Here is a 9,542-nt window from a genome sequence, read left to right as displayed (position 1 = left end):
GTAGGCAGCATATGTAGGGATCTTGTATTCTTGTCCATTTAGCTACCCTATCTTTTGATTGGAACATTTAATCCATTTACATTTAAAGTAATTGTTGATAGATATGTAGTTATTGTCATTTTATTGTTTATATTTTTGATTTTTTTCCTTTTTACTTCTTCTTAAAGAAATCCCTCCAACATTTCCTGTAATACTGGTTTGGTGGTGACGAACTCCTTTGGCTTTTTCTTGTCTGGGAAACTCTTTATCTGTTCTTTGATTCTAAACGATAGCTTTGCTGGGTAGAGTCATCTTGGTCGAAGTGTTGCTTTTGATCACTTTGAATATTTTGTGCCAATCCTTTCTGGCCTGCACAGTTTCTGTTGAGAAATCAGCTGCCAGTCTTATGGGAGCTCCGTTGTAGTTAACTAGATGCTTTTCTCTTGCTGCTTGAGATTCTTTGTCTTTAATCTTTGGCATTTTGATTATGATGTGTCTAGGTGTGGGCCTCTTGGGGTTCATCTTGTTAGGACTTTCTGTGCCTTCTGGGCTCGTATGTCTATTTTCTTTGCCAGATGAGGGAAGTTTTCCAAAATTATTTTTTGAAATAGGGTTTCAGTTCCTTCTTGTCTCTTCTCCTTCTGGTGTCCCTATAATGCAAATGTTGGTAGCTTGATATTGTCCCAGAGGCCCCTTAAACTCTCCTCATTTTTTTGGTTTCTTTTTTCTTGTTGCTGTTCTGATTGGGTGTTTTCTGCTACTTTATCATCCAAATTCCTGATTCGATCCTGTTTCATCTAATCTACTGTTGATTCATCCTGATAGTCTTCATATCAGTTACTGTGTTCTTCATTTCTGACAGGTTCTTTTTAATGTTTTCTATCTCTATTTTTATGTTTCCTATGTCTTTGTTAAAGTTCTCACTGAGTTCACCTGCTCGTCCCTTTAGTTCACTGAGCATCCTTATACCCAGTGTTTTGAGCTCTGCATCTAGTAGGTTGCTTGTCTCCATTTTGTTCAGTTCTGTTTCTGGAGCTTTGTTCTGTTCTTTCATGTGGGATATGTTTCTTTGTCTCCCCATGTTGGCTGCTTCCCGGTGTTTGTGTCTATGTATTAGTGGGGCTTCTAAGTCTCCTGGTCTTAGTAGAGTGGCCTTATGTGGTAAGTGTCCTCTGGGGCCCAGTAGCACAGTCTCCCTGGTCACCTGAGCTGGGTGCTCCAGGTGTGTCCCTCGTGTGGGTTGTGCGCGCCCTCCTGTTGTACTTGAGGCTTGGTTACTGTTTACATGTCAGTGGAAGGGATTGACCTTTGAGCTGATTGGTTGTGAGGACTGGCCGTGACTGCAGCGGAGCAGCTGTTGTGCAGGGGCTGACCCTACAGAGAGGATTCACGTTATTGGGGCTCTGGTGCCTGTCTAGTCTGCCCTTTGGGTGTGTCATCTGTGGAGATGGTCGGGTGGTGCTCTGGTGTGGTCTGAAGCTGGCAACTCATGTGTTGGTTCTGGAGCCTCTTGGGAGGGAGACTCTAGTGCAGGCCAAGGTCAGCTGCTGCCAGTGCCCTGCCTGGGGCTACGTGATATGAGCTACAAAGTGATATGCAGATGGTCGCCATTTGTGCTGGGCCTGAAGGTGCATGAGAGAGGCTAAGCTACAAACTGAGGCCGGCTGCCACCAATGCCAGGCTTGGCGCCACTCAGCGAGAGGTAAAGGGCATGCTGAGGCCTGATGAGGCCTCTTTGGAGTTTTTAAACCTTTGAGAGATTTTAGGAAAGTCCACAGCATGAGCCAAGACAGGCCGTTTGTATGGAGAAGCCACCTGAGGCGCCTTGGGCGCACCCACCCCTCCCTCTCCCCTTGCACATTGGGAGGGGCGGGGCCTGAGGGAATCACGTGGGCGGGGCAGGGCGGGGCGAGTCGCGGCAGCAGATTGGTGGAAACTCAATATGGCGGCCGCCTGCATCCTGACGCTGGGCGGTAGAGGGCTCAACGAAGGGACAATGTCCTCTGCCAGCCCTTGTGTGTGGGAGGAAGCCGCCCCTCCAGCCCTTGCCCTGAAGCCAGACGACTCAGTTCCTCCCTGTGTCCCTGGCACCTTTCGAGCTGCGTCCCCAGCGCTGGAGCTCAGAGCGAGTGAGTCCGTCAGCGGTGAGTCTGTGTGCGCGGGGAAAGTCCGCGACTCCCACAGCCCTCCTCTCAGACACCGTCCCCGCTGGTTTTCACAGCCAGCCTGGTGGGGACTTCTCTTCCTGGCACCGGAGCCCTGGGCCGGGGAGCCCGGTGTGAGGCTGGGACCCCTCGCTCCTCAGGGGACCCCCGCGGCCAAGGCGTCCCTCCTGATTCGCGACTGCCACACGCGGGCGTGGGACCAGCCTGGTCCGCGTCTCCTACCAGTCTTGAGGTGGCCTGTTCTGTGGGTCCCCAGTTGCAGGACTTTTGTTTGACCAGATTCCAGGTGATTCTCAGTGACGGTCGTTCTACAGTTTAGCTGTAATTTTGATGTGGTCGTGAGAGGAGGCGAGATGCCTATCTGCCATCTTGCCCAGAAGCTGAATATTCTTGAATAACAAAACAGCTGGTGCTCGTGTGCTCAGTTTGGGGGTCTCCAGCGTGGAGTTTTAGTTGCCATCGTGTAAGGTTTACTAGTTGTCTCTACTGCACAGGTGCAGGGCTGTTGAGAGCTGAGGACCCTGTGACCTCCTCAATCCCAGGGCCCCAAAATTCAGGGTTGGGGCGGGGGGTTGGAGCAATCAGAATGTTCAGTGGCAAAGAATGCTTCCACTGTTAGGGTGAGTCTGTCTGCTTCTCGAATGGCATAGGAAAACCCCAGATTTTGGGAGGATCCTGTGGATAGTAAAAAGGATTTTGGAGTTAGGCAGACACTGGCTACAAACTGGGTATTACGGGAGCTTAAGCAAGTGACTTACCCTCAAGGAAGATCATATTCCTCTCCTGCATCTCCCTATGAGTATTAGGAGGACAATGCCATGCACGTAATATTTCGAACATCATCTAATACACCAGGAATAAGAATACCAGAAGAAACCAAACAATATGAATGAAAACAATGCACCTATTTCACTTCTTTTAAAAAATTAGAAATTTATTATATGTATTCACACAAATATTTTTATAAATGCAAAAGTGTGGGTACTCGTAGTATTGGTGATTGATTTACAGATATAAAAATATACACACACACTTATACACATACAGGTAACCTCCACTATGTGAAATCTCATTATCTGAAGTTGCTACTCGAACTCAAAAACAAGAGGATTTAGAGAGAAAAGGATATTTGTATATAGTATACATAGCTTTTGCGTGTTTTTTTTGGTTTGTTTGTTTTATAAAAGTATAGTATACGTATTTTCTATATGTTGGGTCAGTTCACAGTCCTTCCTAGAAATCTCACTGTCGATTGATATATTCTGATTCTTCGCACCGGCTCTAGAATATTCCGTGGCACAGATGTACCATGTTTTTCTCATATTCACCCCGTCCCCCATCATGGGCATTTACTTTGTTTCCAGTTTTCCAGTGCTGCAAACACGGCTGCACACCTGTTCTCGCACACACGGTCGATGCACTGAAGGTTTGACTTCTGTAAATAAATTCACGTCTAATCTCTAAACAGAATTTTCCTCCCCGTTTGGTCCGCTCTGCCCCCACCCCCACCCCCACACATGCACACATGGTAACCTGGGGATTCACAGTAAGTGCTGTCCTTGTTGTTGTACCCCGAATACTTCCAGACTCTGTGCATCTGCTTCCTGAGTACATACTTGACAACGGGTTCAGGGAGCAGTGTTTTGGAAAACACCGGGGCCCCCTCCCCAGAGAAAGTCCCAGGTAGGTTCTCCCCAGACCTGAAATTGCAGCCTGGCTAGACGGCTCCATTGTCCGGTGAGCAGTGGGGCCCTGGGTGCCCTCCCCTAAGACTCTTCCAGGCGTAGTACCATTCTAGCCAAAAGTCAGATTTATGGCATTATTTTATTAAAAAACACTACTTTTTAATAAAATAGGTAAATTATATACCTAATGGTCATTTTAATGAAAACCATCAAGAAATATGAGCTGATGCCCCCTTTGAAATGGAGACTTAAGCGTATTTCTACACTTGATTCAGGACTGCCCATAACTCAGTGAATGCTACACCGGTTTTATGAAGTTAGCTTTTGATGACACAGCTGTTCGGTTCATGCCACTAAGTTGTTCCGCTTCTGCGTTCGTCTCACCCGGGTGTTTTACTTGGAGTTGCTGATGTGTTCACAGTTATACCTCAAAAATGCCAGTGCTCATTGCTCAGTTTGCAGAGGTTCTTGGCTCGTTGGGGAGGTGGGGGGCAGATGTAATCTATTTAGACTTTTGATAGTTACAGTCCAGTTTTTGACTTCTGAAGTGTTTATGGAGAGAGACAAAGAGGGAGATACTGACATATGACCCACAGTGTGGGGTCTCTGTGGGTGCTGGGTTTTTAAACATTTATCATCAGCCTTCATACAGCGGGATCTGGTTGGTAGGGTCCTGAATTTAAGCTTTGACGGGCAGGAATCTACCAAACCAGCAAAACTATTTTGATTAGCACCTACTAAAAGGCTAGTTTGGGTTAGAGCAAGTAAACGCTTAGTTATATCCTGTTTGTAGTACTTGGGTAATGTTTTCTTTAAATTGCGATTTTCTGCTGTTGACAACAAGCTTTGTGTAACTGCCCCTCATTCTCAGCCTGTTTTCATCTGTTTTCCAAAATGACTGTTCATTACTCTTTCATTGAATAATTACTGTTGATTCTTTGTCCATTCAACAAATATTTATTGAGTCCTACTATGTGCCAAGCATTGCAGAGCCTGTAACGATGTCTAGACATGCAGTGTGCCCACTCTTCCAATGAATATTTCTTTCATGAGTTGTAAAAAAATATTATTCAGAAACATAAAAAAGAAGGGATCTATTAAGAACAAGTTTCTTTAAAAAAAAAATAAGTAAGTTTATTTTGGGTGCAACATGAGAACAAATTCCAGTGCAAAGTTGTTTTAAGAGAATGTGCAAAATCTCATCATTCGAATGGCTTAGGAGAGTTACTCTGTGAATTAATAGAAGCTAGGTATAAAGAGAGAGTTAACAAAATCCGAATGGTAGCTGATGCCTTCTTACCTTGTACTTTGGCAAGGGGAAAAAAAAAAAAGGCAAGTAGAAGTCTTGTTAAGGTGACGATAATTATCCAGAGGAGGCAACTGATATTTCAGCAAGAAAAGTTATCAAATGGAACTTTGCTTCTGTCCCCAAGTTCATGCTCGCAAAGTCCCCCATGCTGTGTCGTACCTGTCATTGATGCCCTGTGTTCTCTGAAGCCACTGGCATGGCCCTGGGCTCCTGTCAGCTGTACTTGGAAGATGGCCCGAGATTTCTCCCTGCGTGTAGCCTTATTCTAGAATGTCGTACTGAGTTTTTGATGTATGTGAAACTTCCCCCCGTACAGACCGTGCTGAAACGTGGTTAGAGATCTGTGCGTCGCATGAGGTTTGGGCTGTAAAAACCAAGAAGCTCTCTATTGCCAACTCCTTGACAGTGGGACGCTCCTTGGGTGCAGTCTTTATATTTGAAAATGAATTTCCAGGTCTCGGCAGCCCACGAGAGTGTGTCTGAATGTACGTAAGAGATGGTCGGCGATGCTTTATTGTGCACATGCTCTTTCCTGAGGAGGGGGCATGCATTTTGTAGGAAACGGTATCACTGATCACTTTAAGTTTCTTTCTCGTTCCCAGGGTCCTGAATGCTGACAGGGATCCTGGAGTCTCTTTTAAGGGCCAAACTCGGCTATGTGCCAGATACCACATGTGCTATGTGCCAGATACCACGCCAGGTCCTTAAAAAAATAAGTAGGGTTAGGTTCTGTCTTAAAAGAACTCACAGACTGGTACGAAGCAGGCCTGTAAGTGTATAACACCTCACCAGGATTATTTTAATAATGCGTGTCGGGGTAAATGGGAGCAGAGGAGAAGAAGCAACCATCTTTTCCTGGGGAATCGGGGAAGGACCCCTAAAGGGGGCGGAATTGAAGTGAATTTTGAAGGGTGGGTGGGGAGGAAAAGGGGTTTCTGCCGGAAGCAAAGCTGCGGCATCGCGGGTGGGGCAGGGAAGTGTGGCTGGTCAGCGACAGCCCGAGCTTCCGCACGGCGGGGCCGGAGGTGACGTTTCTGGAAGAGGCAGGGACGAAGGTGGCCTTCCCGTGTGCCTCGTGCATGTCACGCTTTCTCTAGCACAGCACTCGGCACGCTGCTTCGTCGTCGTGATAGGTGAACGCTCCGGGAACTTGTCCGAACCCCTCGCCATGCCCTTGAAGATACTCAGCTCAGTGTCTGGCACGGAGCGGGGTTTGTCGGTGGTGACAGAGGGCTCGTCGGGGTCAGGTGGTGGGTGCCGCAGACCACCAGCTTGCAGGGGGCGTTACTAAGGAGCCTCTCGTGGGGAGCGAGCTGGTCTGACTTCTGAGTGTGTGCCACCTCCGGGGCCCCCTGGTGCGCGGTGACTTCTCCGCGGCCCTTGCCGTGCGTGGTGACCTCGGCATCAGACAGTCTCTGCCTCGATGTCGATACCGACTCAAGCCCGCCTTCTAACGTCTGTTCAGACAGTAGTTACAGGACACTTGCCACGCAGCAGACTCTTCTCGGGGAACCGGACAGCGTCAGCTTTTATGGAGCGTGCAGCCAGTTGGGCGGTAGAAAAAAGAGACAGACAAAGAACAAGTAAAACAAGTCAGTGAATAGGACCGTCTGAGGTGGTGGTCGGCATCATGACGAAAAGAGGGTACGCTGAGCGGGGCACTGCTTTAAATTGGGTCATCGCACTGGCTTCTGAGAGGAGATGACAATTTTCTCTGGGACTTAAATGACAGAAGGAACCAGCTCTGTGGGTTAGAGCATTCCAGGCAGAGTTTTGCAGAGACCCCGGACTGCCCAACAAAACCCACTCTCCCCCTGCTGGGGCACAGAGCCGTGCGGTTAGGTGTGGCGCCTGACGGACCGCTGGCCAGTGACCTGGGCGCCACTCCTAGGTCAGACCTTCCCACCACACCCCCTTCCGAGCCCTGGTCCTCCTCCAGGGCTGGGAGACTCTAATGCAGTGGTCCCCAACCTTTGTGGCACCAGGGACCAGTGCTCCCATGAGAGCCTAGTGCCCGATGACCTGAGGCAGAGCTGAGGCAGTGACGCCGGAGCTGGGGGCGGCTGCAGACACAGATGGAGCTTCACTCGTTGGCCGCCACTCACCTCCTGCTGTGCAGCCCGGTTCCTGACAGGCTGCGGACCGGTACCCGTCCGTGGGTCGGGGGTCGGGGACTCCTGCTCTAGGGCGTGACAACCGCACAATGGAAGGTGCCTAGATGTCTGGGTGATCCGTGCAAGAGCGAGAGCCATTTTCTTCTGTCTGGTCAGGGAGATGACTCCTGATTCGTTGTACTTTATTCTTGAGTTTCTCTCTTTTGAATCTGGAAATGTTATTTTGCTAAGGCAAGAATTGTGTCAGCGTAGAGTGACAGATGTGCATGAAACACTCTGGCAGCATTTCTGAAACCGTGTCCCATGGAGGGAGCTCCAGACCCCGGCCAGCCTGGGGACCGTGGTGCAGCAGGTAGGGGCTCCCCCAGAGTCAGGCACACAACCTGCAGCTTCGCTACGGGACTGTTGTAAGTCCTCTCATGTCTAGACACCCCGGAAACCATTTTTCGTCCTGCTGCTGCCCAGCCATGCGGGCTGAGGGGCTTCGCTGTGAGGCCGCCGCCTTCTCAGGCTCAGCAAGGGGCGGCTCTGTTGTCCTCAGACCCACACACCTGGGAAGGGTCCTGTCACCTTGCGTCTCCGCTGACCGGGACTCACCTGGCGAGAAGGTAAGAGTTTCCCTCGGAAACTCTGCAACCTGTCTCTCTCCCCACGTCCCAGTCCTTCCTCTCCCCGGCCCTGGGCAATCTTCACCAGTCCCCTCGGCGTGGGACAGGGAACAGGGTAAGGACAGGCCTCTGCCGTTGCCCCTGATCTCGTGCCAGGGCCTCGATTCCCCGAAGGCTAAGCCTTTTTGAAATACAAAACCACTTCTCCCTCAAAAAGTTCGGCTCTTACACCTCGAAACGCTGGCTCTGGGCGCTGTCATCCTGCTCTGACTCTTAAGGGCTCAGTTCAGGACCTTAAAATCGAGAAGGCTCGTTTACTCCAGGACTCGCTGGGGCCCTAACGGACCAAGGCTCACTGTGAGCCCCCGGCACGGGCTTCGGCCCGAGGCCTCGAATCCGCTGCCTTCCTCTCCCGGCATGCTTCGCCCTCCTCGTGGGGCAGGGCTGCGTTTTCTGGGACCAGCACTCACTCGACTGTTCACTTCTCAAGGCTGCCTTGCGTCTCCACTCACCTGTACCGCCGCTCACCTGCGTCTCCACTCACCTGTACCGCCACTTACCTGCGTCTCTGCTCACCTGTACTGCCGCTCACCTGTGTCTCTGCTCGCCTGTACCGCTGCTCACCTGTGTCTCTGCTCACCTGTACCGCCACTCACCTGTGTCTCTCCTTACCTGTGTCTCTGCTCACCTGAGTCTCCACTCACCTGCCGCATAACAGGACTCCCTAGACTATCTTGCACAGCTCTGCCCCGACCAGGGCCACAGGCATCTCTAGCCTCTGGCTCGCCTGGGCTCCCTCACCGTGTCTTCCTCTCATTCCTGGTTCTCCACGGCCCCTGGAGCCCATGCCTCCGGCTGAGGGTGCCTGGGTGAGGAGGGGGGCCCTTGGCGCCGCCCCGCCCCCCGGTTTGGGCAGAGAAGCAGCAGCTGCCGGGAAGAGAGCACTGGGAGAGCCGGCCTGGTGTGTCCGTAGGAACAACAGAGCCCTTGGCGTGTGACGTCCCACATCTAGAAGACCCTCCTCCTCCTGCAGCCACGAGACAAGGAATAGAAACGTCAGCTGTGAATCACGAAGGTTGCAAGATGCTCCTTAAAACATTTAAACACCCTGAGTATTTCCCACCTTATTTTATGTTCGTTCCTGCAAGGAACATGTCCAGGATTTGGTGGCAGATAGAGTGGTTTCTGCCGGCACCGTCGTGGGATGCCGTGTGGGCGGCGCACGTACGCAAACAGGCCCAGCTCCCAGGGGGCGGTCGTCTTTACTGGTGTCCGTGGTCCTTCCTCTCGCTCAGCCCACAGGCGTGGGCGCCGACCCCAGGCCAGCCGCTGCTCCAGACGGACCGGGGCCTGCTCGTGTGAGCAGGCGACGAGCTGTGAATAGGTGACCGAAACGGTCAACACCCAACGGCGAGCACTGCAGAGGAGGAGCGTGACAGGTGACGCCCGGGCCTGGGCCAGCGTGCTCGGGGAAGACCCCTGAGCCGGCGACGCCAGTGTGGCGGCCTCCGTGACAAGACAGAGGGGCAGAGGAGGGGCAGAGGAGGGACTGAAATCATTTCACAGAATCCAGGCATGTTTTGAGCGTGCGGACGCCGCCTGGCACGGCCGACGTGGCGCAGGGCGGTTCACGCCAGACGCCATCGGTGAGCCGGGCTGTGTCGGCCGCTCCCGAGGCTGCG

The sequence above is a fragment of the Pteropus alecto genome, unplaced genomic scaffold, assembly GCF_000325575.1.
Source record: "Pteropus alecto unplaced genomic scaffold, ASM32557v1 scaffold195, whole genome shotgun sequence".
Classification (NCBI taxonomy): Eukaryota; Metazoa; Chordata; class Mammalia; order Chiroptera; family Pteropodidae; genus Pteropus; species Pteropus alecto.
This window is presented reverse-complemented; position numbering follows the sequence as displayed.